The sequence below is a fragment of the Crocodylus siamensis genome, chromosome 3 (assembly GCF_052110815.1).
Source record: "Crocodylus siamensis isolate JL-2025a chromosome 3, ASM5211081v1, whole genome shotgun sequence".
Taxonomy (NCBI): domain Eukaryota; kingdom Metazoa; phylum Chordata; order Crocodylia; family Crocodylidae; genus Crocodylus; species Crocodylus siamensis.
This window is the reverse complement of record NC_143397.1, coordinates 14,905,654-14,926,578: the sequence shown is the minus strand read 5'-3', so window position 1 is coordinate 14,926,578 and position 20,925 is coordinate 14,905,654. Positions and strand designations below refer to the sequence as shown.

The following is a 20,925-nucleotide window of genomic DNA, read 5'->3' as shown; positions in this document are numbered from 1 at the left end:
CACCACTCACTGCTGATCGGCTGGGAGGCAAAAACCGTCAGTTCAGTTTGTTCGCAGTTCAAGCAACGCAGCTTAGACTAACCTGTGAAGACTGAATCAGCTCTGCCTCAGGCTTTTTGAACCTCTGTACTTAGCCAGAAAGAGCAAGCCTGGCCCTTATAAAACATTTTAGCACTCAAATATATTAGTAGTAGTATTGTCACAAATGAGAGTGTAAAAGTGGCAGGAAAGTAAATTCCATAAGGCAGTTGCCTGGGTTTTGCACTGATACAATACAATCTTAGTTATAGCATGACCTTAGGAAATGGGCAGTTAAGAAGCAAAACATTTAAGGAGATTTCCAGCCTGCCACCTCTTTAAAGTACACTTCTTGACACAATGTCCAAGGGAAGGTATCAATTCTAAACCATATGGCTACCCTTGGTCTCAAAATGCTCCCCTAGATCCCATCACTGGTACTGCTGGAACATGATTTCACATCATAGAAGTGACAGACACAACTCAAAGGGTGCATCTGTGACACAAATTAAATTTCATGTCCGGAGAAAATGAGAGGGAGCTGTCAGAGAGGAAGGAAAGAGGGGTGGGTAACCGCAATGTTGTATGGGTTTTTTGAAATACCAGACCAAAGCATCTGCCCCTCCCCAAAAACCCATGTACCCACCAACTTCTGCAACCATGGTACCAACCAACTGGAGTGTATGTATCAATTGCAACAGAATAATAAAGTGGGCTGTCCATAACCACTAGCTGTCAGGCATCCCTGCCCACTAACACCCACATTAAGAGCAGTCTGTCTAGCGTATAATTGACATTGAGCAATAAAATTCAGCTCTTCCCTTATTACATGATGATAATTCCCCCACTCTGCATCTTTCCGAGCATTAAGAGCTGTTTTGCTCAGAGGCACAAGCCAACTCCTATTAAAATTAACAGAAAGGCTCATTAACTTCAGTGAAAGTTGGTCCTTGGTAAAACCTCGTACAAAACACAGGATTTGAGTCAAATGCACCAGAAGCTGCTGGGAGAACTGGGTAACAGTACTAGCACATGGAATATAGGCACATTTTTCCCATACCTCCTCTTGTTATTTTGTCACCCGATGCCCCTGCAGTCTCTGGTTGATTTGCAAGGTGCTTGTGGCATTTTCTTGTCTGTTTAGCATGAATGCCACAGTGAAGAAAACAAGGCATGCAAAGCCTCTGCCATACCGGCCAGCAAGAGTGACAAGACAGATGAAGGCTGCTAGAATCGCTGTCTGGTATGCCCTTTCCCTGTAGCAAGACCTATTAGTTTCTTGCATTGTTGGCATCTGTTCATTCCTTTCCCAAGTCAACTGCTTTAGCTCTCCTCAGGACTTGGGGACTAGAAGAAAGTATCAAACATTCCCCTCTCCCCAGTCCCTTTGCATCCCAAATCATCTGTCTAGAGCAGTGCTTCCCAAGCTTTTCCTCAGCATGACCCCATTGATGACCCCACGGCCCCTCACTCCCAGCTCACAACCCTCCACATCCCCCAAGTGCCACAGCCCCCTTACCCTGCCAGTGCCCCTCACTCCCAAGCCGCAGCCTCCCACCCCCAAGTGCCCCACGGCCTGGGTCCGCCCCAGCAGCGCCTGAGCCCCAGCTGCTGCCCCTGGAATGGAGCGTGGAGCCCGGCTCCCCCGTCCCCTCCCCGCAGAGCGGAGGGAGGAGGAAGGGAGCATGCAGGCTGCTCGCTGCGGGCTTGGGGCTCCCTGCCCCGCTGCCCACTCCCCGGCGGCTCAGCAGGAGGGAGCACTGTGCTGCCAGGGCCACCAAACTGAAGTGCCCCTTGCTTGCCCAGCAGCAGGGGCACAACTCTGTGCTGCCACTGCCGTGTCTCACCTTGGCAGCCATGGCGGCATGGCGCTCCCTCCCGTGCTGGGTCCCACCCACTGGGCCTGCCTGGACCTGGTCCAGCCCAGCTGCAGCAACACGTCCTGCTGTGGGCGCAGATATCTCAGAGGGACACATGCCCCCTCTGCCGTATCACCTCTGCTCCCCTACCATGTCACTTGTGTGTCCTGCTCACACCTGCAACACATCACCTGTGCCCCCCGGATCCCTGTTTATCGTGACTCCATCTGCTGATATTGCAAGCCCATTTGAGACCCGCATGAGCCACCTCGCCGTTCTTTTGCTTTGCTCAGTGGAGGGCTCCTGCCTCAATGCCAAATAGCTAAGGAGTCCGCATGTGACTGGAGTCCTAATCTTTGGCTTGGCCAAAGGAGGACTATAAAAGCAGGTCAACCCAACCTTTAAATGATGACTTTTACTGTTAAACTTGTTCACTTTCTTTCCTTCTTTGTGTCCTTGTGACAAGGTATTTAGTAACATTTGCAGATTCCCTGGAATCCGACAGGCTGAGCTGTGAGTGCTTCTGCTGTGGCCTCAAACTTATGACTTCTGAGCTGTCACCCACACCACCACAGCCCCCACTGGTCCACTGAAAGTGGCATTATATGACTTACAATGATTTCTTGCTGTTCTCTGACCCACATTTCATTGTCACAGGGGTGTCATAGAAGTCCAAAGTCTTACTCTGTCAAATACATGTATCACACAGGATAATCCAGATGCTACTTAGAGTCTTCCGGATGTTGTCAGAGTCCTCTTCAGAGGTGCACCCCCATTCTGATCATCTCTGCTTGATGTAGCATTGGAGATCCTACTTACAAAGGCAGAGACACACTGTGGGGGAATGTTAAAGCTGCCTTGGCATTAACTAGCCAAACAAATGGAGAGGAGCACAAGCTTTGCATTCAAACCTCACTAACACATCACAAAGGTCACCTGGAGGCCCTCCAGTTCTGCTTATACTCCTGACAGGAGCAGAATACATTACTACTCTCATTAGGTGAAGACCCTCAAACCACCTCACTCGCTCCTTTGTCTCGCTCCATGGAGAGTTCCTGTTTCACTGCCAAAATCCAGTGTAAATAAGGTGAGGAAAAGCAGCATGATGAGTAGTCTCCCGAGCATAAAATTGTATTTCAAAGCCTACTTGAGTTTTTGCATTTCAGCTGTGCTAGCATATGCTCCCAGAAGAGGTAGAGAAAAATCTTTTAATAACTTTTGCTGGTTTTTACAAGTTAAGAGAAAGAGAGAAACATCAGCTGATACAATAAACAGCTTTTTGACTGGACTGAGTTAGGGGTGAGGAGAGAGGGTTGCAAACAGTAGTTCTCTCTCAGGTATTACACTTCAATGCAGTCGTTCCATCCACCCCTAGCCTACACTCCAGAGAAGCAGGATAATCTTAATCATTTGAGTTGGGAGTAAGGTATCTTAGGTCATTTTATTACCTAAGCAACTGAGCTGTGGCATTAATTTACATAGGTCACTTAATGACTGCAGGCCCCCAACCATTATACCATTATTCATGGTATAATGAATACTGACGTCTGTCGAAGGCAAAGATCCAGATTTACCTCGAGGCGCAATAAACCTTGATATCCCCTGAAACAAGTTAATATACCCTATTCCTGGAACAATGAATAAGTGCAGCAGTCATTTAGATAGCGAGGCTATGATCCCATTTAATTGCCTGGTCTACCTTTAGGGCTTTCAGATTAATACTCTCAGGCAGCAAGTGCAACTGGGGGAAGGGGAGGGGGACCAGCGGTGCTCACCTATGGTGAACATTTTAACTGATCACAGCTGCAGCCAGTGAATGCCCTTACTTACAGGTGTAATCAGATTAATCAGCATCCTTCCACACCCCAGAATGAGCAAGCACGCAACAGGAAGGAAAGGCCTGTCTCTACCACAGCAACCTGTACTTTGGAGGGCTCCATTGCAATAGTTGCCCCTAATGTAATTAAGACACAGTCCATCTCAAAGTCCAAATGGGCTAAATACAGGCTGTCAAAGTCCTCTGGCATGGAAAGACACTGCCTGGCTCAGCAACAATACTTCACCCTCTTCCAGATGCTGCGGAGGATTCTTTATAAAGCCTGGGGAATCCATGTACCAGAGTGATGGGGGCAGGCACACACTTATTCCCTCCACCAGCCCTGCAGGCAAGAATGAAGCACAGGCAGAAGATGTCCAAAGGACCTAATTCAGAGATGGCACAGTCCCAGAGCATGCACTGCTTACGCTCCAGCATGCGTTAGTCCAAGTGAAATGAATGTTATGTGTCACCATGCACATTTTACAAGCATGAAAACTGAGGCACACAGCAAGTCAGTGGCAGAGCTGCAAATGAAACCCAGTTATCTCCCTGGCCATCAGTCCTAGACAGGAAATAGCCAGCTTCCCAAACAATGCTACAGCCCTGCCCCTAGTGTAGATCCTTTCTGCATGCCAGATTAATAGTGCTGAAGCCAGGTTTCTAACAACGTGGTTGGTTCCAGGTCTCTATGACATGAATGTTTTCCTGAGCCAGCCACAACTTAGAATTATTTTCTCCTATATATGGTAATTTGGTGGAGGGGGGCTAATCAGCATCTGCAAAGAGCTTTGAGATAGATGCAAATTGCAATGTGTCTATCAAGAATTTTCTGATTCAAATACAAGAGTTCGCAGGGAAAAAGACAGCTGTTTGATCATTCTCCCCATTAAAAAAGGGGGGTATAGGGGAGGGGAGCCCAAAACAGCCGCCGCCGGAGCTGCATGTGCACAACCAGCTGCAGGCTGGCCAGGGCCGGGGGGGGCTGTTCTGCTGCCTGTGCCTCCAGTAGCCATGGCCATGCTGCACCGTGATGCTCGGGGAATGGGGGGGACAGCAGGAAGCTTCAGCCCTGCGGCTTCTGCCCAGCACATGGAGCTCGGGCTCCAGCCCCCAGATACCTTGGAAGGTGGAAGGCGTCCGGGGGCTGTAGCCGGAGCTGCACGTACTGGACAGGAGCGCCGCAGGGCCTGGCAGGGCTGTTTTTCTCCCCTCACCTCCAGCTGTGGTCCCTCCTCCTGTCACACCACGCAGCACTGCTCAGGGCACTGGGCTGAAGGCAGCTCCCCCCCACCCCAAGCAGTGTTGTGTAGTGTGACACAATAAAGAGAGGCTATAGCATTAGAGGGAAATACTCAGATCTAAACACACACACACACAGACACGGATATACATACATGTGTATATATATATTATATTGAGCCCTTGACTATAGTTCTGTACTCCACTGTGGTGTTACAGTAGGGTTACAGATTCCCCTGTGCCAGGCACTGATGATCTGAGTTGCTACATTCTCCAAATATTAAGCCTGGAAGTTTGGCCAAGATGTAGGTGTTCATGTTGTTAGATCGGGAGGTCCCCAGTTCAATCCCTGTTGTGTCATTCAAGTTGTATTTGGATTGTACTCTTTCACACTGTGGGGAGGGTACAGGTCCAGTCCACATGAACATCAGAATACAGGGCACAGCCATAGGAAGAACTTCCATGAGGTATAGGAGTAGCATGTTAACTACTCTGTGATAGGTGCCTGTGTACATCTTTCAAGAAATTAAATGTAACCCATTTCAGCTTTTACTTATAGGATGGTAAGAAGATACACACAGGCAACAAGGTAACATGGGATGAGCGAGAGGGGCACATGCCCTGGGTGCCACTTAAAGGGAGGGGGCACCAGAAGGAGTGAGAGGGCACTTTACTCTCCTGCTCCCCTCATGGCTTTCACTGCCTATTGCAGCCAAGTGGGTGATGTATGTCATGGACTACAAAGCATTCTGGGAAGCATAGTTTTATAGAGCAGTGGTAGAGTTCACCGTTCCGGGGGGGGGAGACTCGGGGACAAGCCTGGCAAGGCCTGCTTCCCCTCTACCCCTCCAGGCACAGCCTGGCTGGTGTCCCTACAGGCCAGGGTTGGGGATTAAACCCTTCCACAATCATACTTACCCCTGCAGGGGCCTCACCACACCATCCAGGTCAGCTTCCCTCCAGCCTTGCAGCTGCTGCAAAGGGAAGGGAGGGCTGCTGTAGCGCCGCCCGGCTTCTAGCCTAAGCCACTGCAGGCATGTACTGCATTTCCAGAATTAAACATGAATGTCTGTACATTTGCAAATCAGTTCAATCTTTGCAGGTTAAACTAACCTGCAAAAATTAAATCAATTCAGGCTCCAGCTTTTTGAATGTCTGTCCCTAGCCTTAATGTTGTGGGCCCTTCAAAGCTTTTAGAAGTTTAATTTTCAAGAAAATATGTAGACAAGAAAGCACAACAAGAAGATTTGGGTTCTTCCAGCTTTTTAAATGACACTGAAAAGAAAGAGAAAATTCAACTAAGTAGGGTTTAGAAGAGGCTTAGCCACATGGGATACATTCCTGTTGTATTCTTCGTGTCAACTTCAAGCTGAATCTTATAGCCCTTAATCACAGGAGCTGCCCCATTAGCTCAGCAGCAGGATCAGAGCTTTTCACGTTACTGTAGACTGAACAGAGTTCTCTGCAAACACCAGAACACCATGCGTGACAAGCTGTTTAATTTCTGTCCCCAGCCACATATTACAAAGAGCAATAAGAAAAATACAATATGTGAAGCTTTGTTGTTTTGCAAAAATCAACAGATCATTAACACAAACCTCATGGAAGATGAGACTTGTATCAAGTCAGGAGCAATATGAAGTCAGTGCTTAGTGTTCATGACGTATGGTGCTAAAAACAAACACAAGTTTGAATGTAAACTGCAGACAAGTACTCCTTAAAAAGGATTTGCCAACAGGTACCAATCTAATATTAGGGACAGAAATTACACATAAACTAGTATAAGTGATCTGAAACTGGTTCAAATCTGTAACACAACAGATGTTCAGTCCACATGAACCGCCTAAAAAATGGCCAAAACCAGTTTAAGGCAAACCTGGATGGATGAAGTATCAGACTTAACCAATTTATGTTAAATCAGTTTACTGAACTTTTGTCCCAGATCTCCAAATTCAAGCTAGCTCACAGTCCCCCAACATCCCAGGTTGCTTTGCACCTCCCCACAAACCCCGCTTAGCAGGGTGGGTGGAATAGTCATGGCCCAAGCTGTCTACTCCAACCAATCAAGGAGGCGTGCTCTAATATCCCCTGGCTTCTGGCCTGGGCCACTTCAGGCATATGGCTGCATTTCCAGAATCAAAAGTGAATGTCTAGTCTCTTGCTTATTGGTACAATCTATGCAGCTTAGACTAACCTACAACAATTAAACTGATTCAGCCTCAGGCTTTTTGACTTAGCCTAGGTGATTATCAAGCTGGCACTGTACTTTGGGTAGAACCCAATATACAGTGAAATCTAGTTAGTCACTGGGATAAGTAGTCACTATAGTTTATTTTTTTATTACTGCACTGAATTCCCACCAGTTCCACTGATTTATACACAAAACATTGGAATTAGCCACACAAAGCACACATACACATTCTCTCACAATGGAATTTATTCCTACTAAATTAGCTCAGAAGTGTCTATATGTATGGCACTTCTCAAGACACTGGTTCTTGCAAAGCATTGGATACGCTTCAGTTTTTCTTGGCTCAGTAAGACTTACGATTAACTATTTCATCTCAAAGAATATACTTCTTTGGCATGGAGTGCATGTAACAGTGCAGAGCAAAAATCTTTAATTGGATTTTTCTCTTCCACATTAATCATTAATTCTTAGATCGTGAGCACGCTGACTTTTAGTAAGAAACTGCACATAAAGTATTTTTCTGTATAATCATAGAATTCATATATGGAAAGCCAGAGTGCATACAATTTGCACCCAACATTTCTGTAGTACATTTTTCTTCATTATAAATCTCAAAAAACTTCCTTTACTGTGTCACATCAAGAAATTCAAAATATCTCTCAAGAAAAATTGAAAATGGCTAATTAAATGTAATTGGACACTTGTGGTTCATTTGCTATCATTACCCACCCCCTTGGTGATGAATTAATCAGAGTTTACTGTAACTCCAACTTCTTTGATAACTAATTGTAACATTATAGTAACATCCAGCAGCTCTCTTTCTCTCTCCCCAGTCCTCTCCCTCCTTCCCTGGAGTTGTAGCATGCCCCAATCCTCTCTCTCCCTCCCACAACACCTGGGGCTGTAACATGCCCCAATCCCTATCCCCAACCCGGAACCTGTTGGCCCCATCTGCAGCTTACGCCACCACCTGCCCAGCGCAGTGGAAACAGTCCCAAGCAGGCATCAGCATCAGCATCAGCATCAGCATCAGCTGTGGATGTGCCCAGCAGGTTCTGGGTAGGAACTGGAGCATCCGCCTGGGTCCACAACTGACGCCGCTGCATCAGCACTGGGCAGAAGCAGTCTTGCCCACCCACCCTGCACACCAGAAGCCATCCCACCTGCCTGCCTGGTAGCACGTGGCAGCCAGAGCCACTGGCCACCCGAGGGCCGGATACCATGAGTTGATGACTACCCACCCAGGGGCTAGATACAATCAGTTGGCAGGCTGGATCCACCCCACTAGCCATATTTTGCCCACCCCTGAACTAGACTGCTCTCAGTGGTGGCAGATGACAGAAAAAAGAGCGATGGCCTCAAAATGCAGCACAGGAAGTTTAGATTAGATATTAGGAAAAACTCGCTCACCAGGAGGGTAGTAAAGCACTGGAAGAGGTCACCTGGAGAGGTGGTGGAAGCTCCATCCTTGGAGGTTTTTCAGACTTGGTTAGACAAAACCTTGGCTGGGATGATATAGTTGGGGATGGCCCTGCTTTGAGCAGGGGGGTTGGACAAGATCAGGCGTTTTCAAACTTTTTAAATACATGTACCCCCGGCGGCTGGGCACAGAGTGGGGGGGAGCTGGGAGAGGGGGGCTAGCACGTGGCTGGGGTGGCAATGGGGGGTGACATGCAGCTGGACTCAGAGCAGCAGCAATGCAGGGTGGTGGATGACGGTTGCCACCACCATGTGCAAGCTTCCTGCCCCCCGCTCCGTATCCAGCTGGTGCCTGTGTGGCCCACAGAGGGGCGCCGCTGCCCTCACCCCCCCAGCTCCTGGGAGGAGGCTCCTCGGGGTGGTGGATGGCAGCACTCCATCCCCACCTGCCCGTGCGTACCCCCTACGCCTTTCCCACGTACCCCCAGCTGACAGCCCCTGGACTAGAGGAACTCCTTCCAACCCTAATTTTCTGTGATTCTGTGAATTAAAGAAAGACTAAGATTTTCTTTACCAGTTAATTAAAAATTAGTATAGCCCTGGGAGCAGTAGAAGGGAAAAATTTGAAGTGTACCAGCAAGAGAAAAAAAACACTCTTATTTCTTATTTTCTTATTCTTAACACAAATACATTGTAGAAGTTGTACATCTGGCCTAGATACAGCTTATTGGGATTCAAAGTGATAACTGCTATGAGACCAAAAAACAAAGTCTGTGCGTGTTCATTTTGTGGAAGTTTACATAAAGAAAAGCCCAAATATGAAACCTAGCATCATTGGGTATGATGAGAGAGAAACAGTGAGCAGCCAGTCAGAGGTTTGGATCATAAGAGGTACGGCAGTATCAGCTATTCGCCTCTCAGGTGAGATATGGGCTTCTGGAGCAGGACAATAACAGTAGCAATAATACAATGACCTAGCAAACACATAGTACTTCTTATCTACAGATCAGGAGAGGAAAATTTATTGGACAAGGCATTGTTGACTCTTGGGTAAACCCTGCCTTACCTACACAGCTCTAATAACGCAGCTCCATTGTACAGCGGATCAGAGTGGGGAGTAGCCGGAGAATCATCGTGTCGTGGCAGGGGACAGCTATGGAGAATGGCATGACCGGGTCTCTCTGCTCCACTGGCTCCACGTTTCAGTTCTTTGCGTGGTGGTACAGAGACAACAGCAGCACTGAGGCAGCTGTGAAGTCTGCAAAGTAGCTTTGGGAGTCTGGGGACTCCAAACCATCTGCACTGCCACAGAGTGGCACCTCTCCCTGACCTGGCTAGGATCACGACTGGGCCCGTGGCACACACTTTTCCCAGATGACAGATGCTTCACCTACTGCAGGACGGCTAGCAGCATACATCAGGATAGGAGGCCTGGCCACTGTGCCGATCTGTAATCTCCCTTTAAAACAGGAGGAAACCCAGCAGGAAGGATAACCAGGACCAGGCAACAGGATCTCTCTGAGCAGCTAGGGCTGAGATTCCTAGGATGCTTCCCATCCTCCACAGCTCATGTTACTGCTTATTGGCTAAGTCATTAGAAGCACTAAAGAAATTAACTGAATTTTACATGCAGTTCAGACACCGCTCATTAAATTATCCGAGTAGCTGACTGATGCTACAGCAGGCGAGTATCAGATTGCCTGCAACATTCAGTAACTAATGAAGGGCCTGATCCTGGCAGGTACTGAGCCAAATACAGCAAGGACTGTGAGATGCCAGCCCCTACGGGAGCAATGATAATGGTGCATGTGCCTTTTCTCTTCTCGATTCCCAAAACCTATTGCAATTTGCGGGGGAAAGCACCACTCCAGTGGTACAATGAAAATGGCTATAGCAGACTGACATTGGTCACAGAGGGCCTTGTTACACCTTACCCTATGAGCCACACAAAATGTTGATGTGTGCTAGGTCTAGCCTGGAGTTTGGAGCAGTTGCACCCTTAGTCTGGAAACCTTCTCTGACTGTCCCCCACTGTCACTTGCCACTAGTGGCCTGGTGAGCAGGGGCAGGACTAGGAGCTGGAGCTGTGAGTTGCTGCTGGAGGGCCGGTGAGCCAGGACAGGCTTCGATCCCTCCTCTAAAGGTGGTGTGAGAGATGCTGGGACTTCATAACTTGGGTAGCACAGCTGTGAGAAGTGGCTGTACCTTAATGAAACAGAAGCTGGGTAGTGGGGATCAGAGATAATCCTGCCCTGGAGTGGCCTAACTTTGAGCTGTATACGAAGTGCTTAAAACCACTTTAATGCACTAATGTGCAGACAATCCAGGTGTTAAGAGCTCCAGGAGCTGCCCAAAATTACCACATAACAGACCCAGAGACACCAGTGACACCATTCAGCTCTGGGATGACATGAAAAGCTAGACAAAGAACTGAAGTTCAAATTCTGGAAGACTCTGATCAAATCTTTACAATAATCAACAACTGGGCTGTATTCCACCACCACCAAGATGGAAGTGGAGAGGATATGAACCAGAGCCAGAGGAAAACAATCTCACTCAGGAGAACAAGTCTGCTTCCCCCCGACTGAGGATGAGTCAAGACAAGAACCTCCATGAACCCTCCAGATTAAAAGGATCAAAGCTCAGAGCAAAGTTGATTTTGTTCTGCTACAAGCCTAGGGAAAGCTCCTGTGACAAACATTATCTCACAGCCAGGAGGTATTGCCACTTGATTAACATTAGACAGCATGTTATTTAAACAGGCAGTTCTTCACAAAGACTTTCCAGCAATTCTGAATATTACACAAGAAAGGGAAAGTAGAAATATGGTAGACAACAGGGTCCGGGGGACAGGGCATAGGACTAAGAGGCCGCACAGGCCAGAACTATTCCTAAAACTCTGCTGACTTGAAATGTAAGGCTTAGGCAAGACGCTTTGTCTTCTGATGCCTCAGTTTCCACATTCATAAAACAGGAATAATACTTTTATTTCTACCAACGATAAACCTTACCTACTGTACAAGTTATATATATTTCCATGATGTCCATGGTAATAGTACATCTCCTAGCTCAATTTTGTTCTCGCAGGATCTTCATAGAATCAGACTTGGAGACACAAGAGGGCTAAGGGTTCCTTAGGCTCCCTGCTTCTGCACCTTTGCTCCCTGCAACGTATTCTTCAGTGCTCTTACAAACATCTCTGGAGTCCCAGTGTACTTTGTCACCCAAGAACCTACAAAACTGGTTATATTTTAACTCCTGCATTTGTGGAATTGCAAGAAATTGAGCTATACATTTGCATATTTTTTACAACTCTAAGGAATTCAAGTCTCTACTAGACCCATCTTCAACTCCCCCAAATGTCTTGTGTTTTATTGGATGGGTGGATTTAAAGAGACTATGTGCAGTGTCCAAGATAAGTTACTGCTCATTCCTGCCCATTGGTACTGCAAGCTATCTCACGATTGTGAAGCAACAGTGGCAGATGGGACAGTGAGCAAAAAGCAGAACAAGAGATGGGGCAGGGACTATAAGGCAGGACCAGAAAGCAGAGCAACATGTCAGGCAGGAAAAGGGGACTGGAGTGCCACTTAGGGAAGGTGTGGGGCTTACCTTGTGGCATGCCTGTCAAAAAGGTTAGTCCCACCAGTCTGAAACAGGATGGTTAGCTAACTTTCAACATAGAGCCGCTGTGTATCCAGAGCGCTCACTGCTGGACTGAAAAGAAAACTCTCCCAACCGCTAAGTCCCTTTTTCGCATGCTCACCTGACAATTTGTCTGTCTGGAATTCATCACCCAATGCACAAGCCTTGATCTTCTATCTGATCACATCTGTGCATCAAGTCTGTGGCAGCGCCAGCGGGAAACCAGGAACTCCTGACTGCCACCAGAGTTTTCCAGCTGTCCTTCACTCTAAGACTTTGTAGATGGAAAGGCCCATAAAACAAAAATAAAGGAAGAAAAGCATTACACTGAACTATACAACTGATGTCTCCATGAAAACCTCAGGGAACATTATCAAAATATAAGCTGAGAAGTGTCTATAGGGTCTGTTATCATCCAAACTAAAAGGAATAAAAGCCCTCACTTCCAGCTGTTCAGGACAGGGGCTGTGGTTTAACTCAGCACTGGCACCGTATTTAGCATGGCACAGTTAGGGCCACTGTGCTACTATAATACAAAAGAGAAGAATGGCTGCTGATTATTCTATCAGTTTAGTTTTTGCACTTCACTCAGTTAGGACAATAAAAAGATCCTGGCTGGTTTTGCTTGGGGAGGTGGGAGAGGGTCATGCGCTGGCAACATGCTGTCAAGTTTCAGCACGGCGTGGAAGTGATGCTTAGTTTTTGTTTTAAAACAAAGGGATCTATGGGAATAGCCCTAATCCCGTTCGCCTGATTGACGCGTACATGCCCACTGAAGCCAGGGCATGAGTAAAGCAGGCAGGATTTGCTCCCATGTTGCTCTTCAGACTCAGCCGCGCAGTTGCCTCAGATTCACTCTGTCTTTTTCTTTAGTGACATGTTAGTCCCTTCAAAACAAAGTCTTAGAGTCACTTACCAGTCTACAGCATTCAGACAGCCCTTTCTATCCTCTATGTTTCCCTTGTTCAAGTGATCACTTTTGGGAATGCTTCTGAAGCTTTTAGGCTGAGTCTCAGCTGATGTGTCCAGCTGGTTCACTTCTTGATGAATTTTTAGGGCTTCCCAGCACAGAACGTGCAGGATCCAAGGAGAGTCACCCATGCTCCGATAAACATTACTTACTTAACACAACTGTTGTTTTTCCTGGATCTCTGAGCAGTGCTCAAGTTCTCTCTAGTCGTATGGATTAAAGTTCAACACGATGTCATTATAAACATAGCACCAGAGGTGCCATTTGGTAAGTACAGGGGAAAAAAAACAGGACCCTTGCCAGGGAGCTTCTTATTCAGTGGGCCTGAACCTACATCCCGTGACTCTTGAGGAGAAGGCAATTGGGCCCTAAGGCAAACATTGTGCAGCAAAATGGCAAGGACAGCACTTGCCAGGAAAAGACCTCGAACTGCACTGAGTGCATACACTCTGATTATTCATACCTTTATAAAGTCCTAAATTAGGGTGAAGTGGACAGAAATCTAACACACTCGTATTCTCCAGCTTCCACTGCTTGTCATCTCCCAAGCCACAGCTTTCAGAACAGCCCCTTTTCCTGGGTTTGCTCACCAACTGTACTGTAAAGCTACTGCATTTTTTCCTAGGTGCTGGGCAAACACAGTTCAGGATATCCTCTGCCCCAGTTTGCAGCCTAACAAGAGCTGGGGGCACGGGTGGTGAATCAAGCAAGAACCTTGAGATGTTTTAGTACAGACGAGATGTGTGCATGAGTCAAACATGATGACAGGTCTCTGTCTGGTCACAGGAGGGCAGGTTCTGGTGGCAGACAGACATACAGACACGTTTCCTGAAGCAGTGACACTCCCAGACCACAGCCAGTAATCAAACTGGAGTTTAATAACATTTAGTATCAATTAAAAAAACCCCACACACAGAGTTTCCACCAAGCCCAATACTGCCAAGGCTTTTTGGGTGACATGAAACACGACTGCTGCTCCCCTTTGTGACAGGACCCAGGTAACTACAAGTCTGGCACTCCCCTGTACAGGCTGCATAGCTTCTCTATTACCCCTGTTCCCTGCAGGATGATTCAGAGGGCATAAACACCAGCTCCAACAATCTCAGTAACTGGAACCCCAAAGAACCTGGTTCTTTGTTCCAAAACCAAGAATAAATAATGGGGCCCAAGTCAACATATTCCAACATGTATGGGCAAACCCAGGATTTTGTAAAAGGGATGCAGGAGCAGTGACCAGTACTGCAGAGGTGGCTGCAAACCCTGCTCCCAGCCTCCTCCCCGCACAGGGCAGACAGACTATGCCACAGTAGCAGCAGCCATATCTCATTTTTGGGTCCCCAAAGCAGGTAGGAATTCTACCTCCCCCTCTGCTCTCGGCACCCCCTTTTTTCCCGTCCATGCTCAGCAGCAGTTCCCCACAACCTCCCCCACAACTGCTGCCCCTAGCTGACCACGGGGGAGCTCCAGAGCCAGTCCTGCCCTGATCTGGTCTGCACAGGAAGCAGGGCTCAGCTGAGGACAGCAGCTAGGAGCAGGTCCCCCCTCCCTGAGCCTGCTCCTCGACTAGCGAGGAACACCTAGGGGACTGGGCAGGGAGGAGGAATCTCTCTGCTGCTGCTCCTGGCTGAGCCCAGCCCCTGTGCAGCCTGGCTGGAGCAGGACAGGAGCCAGGGTAGCTGGGGACAACGGGGACAATCACAGCAATAGGCAGGGGAGGAGGGGAATGGGAGGGGGTGCTGAGCATGGAGGGGAAGGAAGGGGTGCTGTGGGCAGGTAGGATTCTTACCTGCTTCAGGGACTTATAAATATGTCCCCCAGCTGCTGCTCCCACAGCATAGTGCTGGGCTGGCCTCGGCCCCGTCACAGCTGTTTACACCACCTGGCACAGTGGGAAGGGAGGGCAGGTGGCCCAGGGAGATGCCAACTTATCTTTTCCATCCCACCTCACCGCCAAGGGTGCTGGACAGAGCGGGTGAGTGGGTTCTCCATGGAAACCAGCCCAGGAACACTTGGCTGAGCAGATGGGATGGGACCACGGGTGAGTGGAGAGTGGCATTCAGAAGCTGGACGAGCAGGTGGGACTAGGGCTGGGATCATGGGGCAGTGACAATGTGGGGCCGGGGCCCAGGGTACAACCGCGACCCACTCCCTGCACATCACTGTGACCTGGTCCCTGCACATCCTCAGACCCTGTGCTATCGCTGTCCCAGGATCCCGGCCCCAGCCCCACTTCCCCAGCTCCCAGACACCACTCCCCACCCACCTGCAGCCCGATCCCATCTGCCTAGTTGGGTGCGCCCTGCCCACAGGGTTCCCAGACTGCCTGCCTGTTCTGTCCAGCGCCCCCAGTGGTAGGTGAGGGGTGGACACACCAGGGTGCCCATGCAGCAGGGCAGGGGGCCAGCAGGTCATGTACCTGCTCCTGGGTGGCAGCGGCAGGGGCTGCCAAGAAGCTGAGTTCGGCCACAGCTCCGTCCCCAGCCGCCGCCTAGTCCCACGGACTACAGCTCCCAGTGTGCCCAAGAGCTGAGCATCAGGATAGGGCAGGCTGCATCAGGAGGCACCTCCACATCTAGGGATGGTAGGACCAAGCACACCCACCACAGCCCAGGCTGCCCCCCATACCGGGGGCAGGGGGACCCGCTGTGGCCTGGACAGAATCATGCCGTGGGAAAGATTTGGCCTGCAGGCCATATTTTGCCCACCCCTGCTCCAGCAAAACACATAGTCTCTCAATCTCTCCTTTGCCCTTCCCTTGATTTTCTTATTTCTTTCAAACCCAATGCTTGATCAAAACACGCTGAGGGCTCGTGCCAAGGTACCCATCCCCTTCTTCCCCTGGAGGGGGACCTGGCTTGGGTCTCTTTTTTCTCCTACAGGGGCAACAACAGGGGTGTTTCTGGTACCTGAGATGCTGGGGTGTCCTCCACTGGTCCCAATCTGACCAAAAACAAGAGTGTATGTGGAAGATATGGGTGAAATACCATATTTTTCTCCTCTGCCACACTTTTTTGCCATGGTAGCCAAACACAGCTGTGCCACCTGGTGCTCTCAAGCCTAATGCCCCATTAGGATGAACGTGGTAGGTCCTCTCTCCCACAGCGTTCATTGCAGGCTCTCAGCTGACTCAGGCAAACATTGGTGCTTTGCTCTGCACTCATTTCACATTTCTCATCTTTCCTCCACAGCCACAAGGTCCAGAAGTTACTTTTAAATTAACACCATTCGGTATGACCCAATCCAATATTCTTCACAAACCTGGTTACATGAAATCACAGCCTCTTTTTCATTATTCCTCTGCTTATGAGCAGGCTAAATCACACTGAGGAAATGAAAACACTTTCATTCAATCATGAAAAGAATGGACAGCAAAGAAGAGCATGCCAAGACCCAAATACATTTTAAACAGTGAAGAAGTGATATTCACTCAGTTGCCCCTCACTTTTAAATTGCCCCATTTTAAATTGAGCAAACACTGAGACAATGGTAAGCATGACTCAAGGAGCTGGGCCTAGATTTAGCCCTCTGCAAACCCTGCACTAACCCAACCACGCCCTTCTGCTGTCCCGTCTCTCCAAAATGGCCTGCCTGAACTTATGCTGGCAATCCTTCAGCACCTCGCAGGGTCCCCACACGGTGCTAAGGCAGTTGAACTATCTGCAGGTTACAAGGAAGAGATGCGATAGCCCACCATGAACTCCTCCTTACACAATGCCGGGAGCATGTATAGCTGAGCTAAAAAGGAGGGCTCACTGGGTACCTGCAGGGGGATTAGATATCTGAGGGAAGGAAAAACTGAACCCCAGGCAAACCTGAATCCCACAGAAGGGGTCCTGATTTCAGACACCCCCGCCCCATGTCATATCACAAATGCAATCAGTGTTGTGCTGCACGGACCGAACCACCCTTTTATGCCGCCGTGTCCTCAGTTACCCCTGCACCACCGTTCCCAGAAACGTCCTGTCCGCACAGCCTGGAAAGCATCACAAGCTGGTATCCCAGGGCACTGGCAATGGGTAGCACTTGGATCCATATAAAAGGAAGTTACATAATTAGAGGGCTATTGTTCTGAGGGCCTCACTGAGTGAAGTGCTTTCTTGCAATGACAATCAAAGCCCTCCCTCCATTCAGAATCACATCCTATTATGCAGGGGCTCTTTATGCAAAGCAATCAGAGGCTAAAGACAGTGGAGCCTGCGTAAAGCTCCAGCTGCTTTTGCACCACCTGTTCTAAAGTGGATCCTCCTTACAACACGGGCAAGGGACCCTGGGGAAATTACCAGGAAGAATACAGCTCTGTTACTAAACAGCAGCCAGGCAGGATCAAAGGATTTTCGTGAGAGTTGTCAAATCAGCGAGCATACGCTGGATTTTTAAGTGGGGGGTTTAAAACTTTGCCTTTTCATCTTTCCTAACAGGCAAAGAGGAAGCAGCACAAGAAATGCTTCATTCTGCACATAGCACCGTTTGACCCAGCAAAGCAAACGCCGGGCATTACAAGGGACCTCAAGCTGAGACAAAAATCTGTTCCCTTGGGATGTTTCACATCCTAATGATTTTGCTTTAATAAGGATGCAGCTTAAATAAGAGCCCTATCAAACAACATGCCAGCTGCCCAGGGTCCTGTCATGCCAATTATCCCATAATGGAGGTTTTGCCCAGATACCCCTGAACAGGATTTTTGTGACACAATAGCCATTGTGGTGGTCACAGCCACCAATAGGGGGGGACAAGATCTTACATATAGATTTTATCTTACACAGCCTTGTGATGAACGGTTCCTAAAGGATCACACACGATCTGCGGGAAGAGGACTAGCGGCCTGAAAAGTGTACTTATAACAGTAATTATCTACAAGTTTAATTCAGATGCTTACCCTCCTATGACAGGAAAACTGAATTCAGGTAAGTTTATAGTCTGTAGGTCTTCTAAGGGAGATATTACAACCCAAACAATCCCACTGACTGTGCATAAAAGTTTTCCGATGCCATGAAATAACTGCTAACAGTGTGGTGCTATAGTAAAAATGTTCCACATACGACTGTGCAAGACAAGAAACAGTCTGGTACAGAGGGAGTCACACTCATGCCACTCTAGCATCTTGGCTTAAATAATGGCCAAGGACATAACACTTCTTTGCACATACGCAGCTAATGCACGTCAGCATCACCATTCGGTATGACCCACTCCAATACTCTTCACAAACCTGGTTACATGAAATCACACCTCTCTTTTTCATTATTCCTATGCTTATGAGCTGGCTAAATTACACTGAGGAAATGAAAACACTTTCATTCAGTCGTGAAAAGACTGGACAGCAAAGAAGAGCATGCCAAGACCTAAATACATTTTAAACAGTGAAGAAGTGGTATTCACTCAGTTCCCCTCAGTCCGACAGACAGTCTTGGTAACAGAACCACGTCGAAAGCTTCAGCTCACCTGAATATGTAAGGGAAATGAGGAAGGATAGTTTTCCCACTGGAAGATAATGAAAAGATGAAACGCTGGAATCCCGGACGTTAATCCTAAGGATAACCAGATAATGCTTTGAACAAACAGCTCTTCAGCATGTGACTTGGCTAGCCAGTGTGCCCTCTGCAGTCAGTCTAAACCAAATGTTTAGACAGCACAGCACTTTTAAACTGGGAAACTCCAGTCCTGAACTTATGTATTAGCAATCCTCTGCTGAGGTTCATAAATGTATCTGAGTTCATCATGCCATTTCAGCAAGCTGCATCTCGCTCATGCTCTTCACTTCTATGCAAGGTTTGAATTACACTTGGACTCGTGGGGTGTCTATGGCGGTGGCAGCCAGAAGAAGCCACCGCCTGAGCTGCTTAAAAAGGCTCAAGATGGGCCAGGGGCTCTCATGTCTGATGGGGGGCTGAGCCCCCTTAAACTCCCCCATATTTCAAACCCTGCTTCTATGATAATTTAGTATTGCCCGGTATGCCAAATACTTGACAAAATTTCTGTCTCCCTAAGCAGATAAGTTTTATACCCACATCCTTTGGTTGTACCTGGGTGCATCTACATCAGGCTTGTTCAACATACGGCCTGCGGGCTGCCATACGGCCCGCCAAAACCATTTTATCTGTGGTGGAGGCGGTGGGGCAGCGGCGAGGTGAGGCGAGGCGGGCAGGGCCAGCCTGAGGGCCCCAGCCAGCAGCAAGGGGAGGGGCGCTGCTTACCATCAGTGAGCCAGGTCCTGCCGCTACTGCCCTGAGGGCTGCATGGCACAGGGACAGCGTGTGCAGCTTGTTCTCTGGCTCCGCCCCTTGCCCCGGCGCATGGTCGAGGGAGCTGCAGCATGGCCGCGCCCTGCCCGCATGCATGGTAGACGGAGGCACGAGTTCCCGCGCGGAGCTGGGGCACCTCGGGGCTGGGCCAGGCCGGGGTGGAGGCACAGGGTAAGTTCCTGCATGGAGCCAGGGGCACCTCAGGGCCAGGCCAGGGTGGACGGAGGCATGGGGTAAGTTCCCGCATGGAGCTGGGGGCGCCTCGGGGCCAGGCCAGGGTGGACGGAGGCACGGGGTAAGTTCCCGCATGGAGCTGGGGGCACCTCAGGGCCAGGCCAGGGTGGACGGAGGCATGGGGTAAGTTCCCGCGTGGAGCTGGGGGCACCTCAGGGCCAGGCCAGGGTGGACGGAGGCATGGGGTAAGTTCCCGCGTGGAGCTGGGGGTGCCTCAGGGCCAGGCCAGGGTGGACGGAGGCACGGGGTAAGTTCCCGCATGGAGCTGGGGGCGCCTCGGGGCCAGGCCAGGGTGGACGGAGGCACGGGGTAAGTTCCCGCGTGGAGCTGGGGGCGCCTCGGGGCCGGGGCTGTGGGGTGCGTGGTTGCCGGAGCCAAGCTGGGCGGGAGGCAGGAGGAGCCTGGCCCAGAGGCTGCATTTGCCCCTCAGACCAGGGCATCCAGGATGGAGAGATACAAGGAAGGGCACACATACACACACACACATACATGTATGCTGAAGTGTGTGGCAGTGAGCAGAGCTCATATTTTAGTCAAGTGTTTGGTATTAGTTTATTCTTGCTTTTATATTGTTTTTATTTTGGATTTTAAACCACATTTCTAGACCCATTTCATTGTCACTTCCTGCAGCTTCTTTGGTGTTAAAGGTCACGTGACATCACTTCCTGATGTGATACCACTTCCTGTGAGGTCTTTGCATATGGCTCGCTGGCCCACTGGGTGATAAAAAGTTCATGATCCGGCCCCACATTCAAAAAGGTTGGACACCCCTGATCTACATGTTCATTAATGGGCCGTTGTTACAGCACATTAAGTTTAGTACTTAAATCAATGCGCAGTAACTCGCACTACTGTGCAGTAGTGCCAGCACACAAGTTTTTAGTCACTCTTACTGCCCAGTATCCTAACAGTACTGCACAGTAGCATATTAGCACGGTTTTTACCCGGCACACTACTGCACAGTGTTATTAGGCTACTATGTAGTTAGCGTTTAGTGTAAACACACCCTCTGTAAACTTGTGTTACAGTATTTCCCCATTGGCAGGTTGGTTTGATTCCACCAGTCATAAAGTTTGCTTACCACAACTGTTTTTAATAGCTAAAAACAGTTTTTATCACCTAAAAAGATACTAATTCTTAGGATGGATGACTTGGGGATCTATCCCCTAACTATGAATAATCATTTTGCCATCTTGGCTTGGCATCTCGAAGCTTTTACTAGACAAGGGAAATGAGATGCACCTTGGTAGCCAGAGCCAGTGGTGTCTGGGATGTCCAAAACACTTTGTCGG

At 48.9% G+C, this 20,925-nt stretch overlaps 1 protein-coding gene across 3 annotated transcripts in view; it reads right to left on the bottom strand.

Annotated features, from left to right (window-relative positions):
- Window positions 1-20,925, bottom strand: part of MAPK4 (mitogen-activated protein kinase 4) — a 142,081-nt gene that overhangs the window by 85,483 nt on the left and 35,673 nt on the right. Inside the window, exon 1 of one of the 3 annotated variants that reach the window (XM_090037789.1) lies at window positions 12,312-12,951. The exons of the other annotated variants lie outside the window; for them this stretch is intronic. The gene's annotated coding sequence lies outside the window, so the exon portion shown is untranslated. Of the gene's footprint in view, window positions 1-12,311; window positions 12,952-20,925 lie in introns of those variants that run through there. 3 annotated transcript variants of the gene reach the window in all.